Source organism: Cyprinodon variegatus, unplaced genomic scaffold, assembly GCF_000732505.1.
Source record: "Cyprinodon variegatus isolate N-32 unplaced genomic scaffold, C_variegatus-1.0 Scaffold234, whole genome shotgun sequence".
In the NCBI taxonomy this organism is placed as follows: domain Eukaryota; kingdom Metazoa; phylum Chordata; class Actinopteri; order Cyprinodontiformes; family Cyprinodontidae; genus Cyprinodon; species Cyprinodon variegatus.
The window spans coordinates 720,889-722,096 of record NW_015150687.1 but is presented as its reverse complement, the minus strand read 5'-3'; the positions used below and the strand labels follow the sequence as shown (position 1 = coordinate 722,096).

At 49.8% G+C, this 1,208-nt stretch overlaps 1 protein-coding gene across 5 annotated transcripts in view; it reads left to right on the top strand.

The window, feature by feature from the left end:
• The first annotated feature begins 644 nt into the window (after window positions 1–644).
• The window catches only part of LOC107088945 (mucin-5AC-like), a 73,897-nt gene continuing 73,333 nt past the window's right edge, over window positions 645–1,208 (top strand). For all 5 annotated transcript variants that reach the window (XM_015381416.1, XM_015381413.1, XM_015381415.1 and 2 more), the window contains exon 1: window positions 645–1,094. The gene's annotated coding sequence lies outside the window, so the exon portion shown is untranslated. The remainder of the gene's footprint in view (window positions 1,095–1,208) is intronic.

Genomic DNA, 1,208 nt, shown 5'->3' with positions numbered 1-1,208 from the left:
CCAGAACAATGGGGGAAATCAGCTTTTCCTCATGCTCGCTGCCTTGAACAGAAGCACAACCAAGCAAAGACCTGTGATTAATTTAATACACACTGGTGATTTGCCCTTTAATTTGCATGCACAACACTCATGCATGTTAATCAAGAATGGCCAGAAAACACTAGAGCAGCTTAACCTTCGGTGACTGTATGGCTCTGGGCTCCTGTAGAAAGCTATTGTCCATGTGTCTCTATTATCGTGCTGGTCACGGTTCTTAGGCACTGCCCCTCGCTCATATGGGAGATATCTGTAGAATAATTCTACCTGTCTGTTTCTATCACCTTATCCTTCCTTCTCTACCTCCCTCTTCCAAACCTGACCTTTCTGCATCCCTCACTAGCTGACCTTGGAGTCCTTTTACCACTTTTCTTTTTCATTCTCACAACAGTAGCTACTCTCCATCACATTCCCCTCCAACCACCCCATGCCCCCGTTTCCAGCCCCCGCTGATTGCCTTGACTCTCTCAGTGTGTCCCCTCGGTTACGCCCCCTGGATCACTTGCCCTCCTCTCTCCTCCTCCTGCTGTCTCCTTCTGTGCTCTCTGCATCTGTACATACTCTGCTTTTTAATTAGACCGACTAGGCATAGCTCCACCTCCCTCTGCCTCCTCTACTCTCCATCCAGCCCCTTGCTTCGCCTCCTGCTCCCTCCCTCTTTTTTTTTTGCAAGGATACGGACTCGCATGGCGATGGAGAGAGGTCATGATGGAGAGATGCGGAGAGAAAGAAGCGGGGGAGAGGAGAAAGGGAGAACTGAGAGGAGCATCTGAGAGTGTAACTGCCTGTTTGCTCACTCTTGTCTTCTTGCTCCCCCTCCTGTCCTTTCACTTCCACTCACAGCACAAACACTCAGACAACTAGGTAGGCTCAGTGCAGCGCAGAGCTGTGAGGGATGGAGTGCAGGGTTCCCACGTGAAAAAAGCCACGAATCCACAGGAGAAGAAGAGGGCAAGATAGAAGAAGACAAACGGAGAAGGAAAAAGAGAAGAGTTGGGGAGCAGGTGGACTCAAGAGAAGGAAGAATGAGAAGCTTATCGAGCAGCGGTGACAGAGAGGTGAGGATGAAAAGCAAACACAAGGGATGGAAGAATGGGGAGGAAGCAACATGAAGGAATAACAGAAGAGGAGCAAGCACTAGTGTGTGTGTGTGTGTGTGTGTGTGTGTGTGG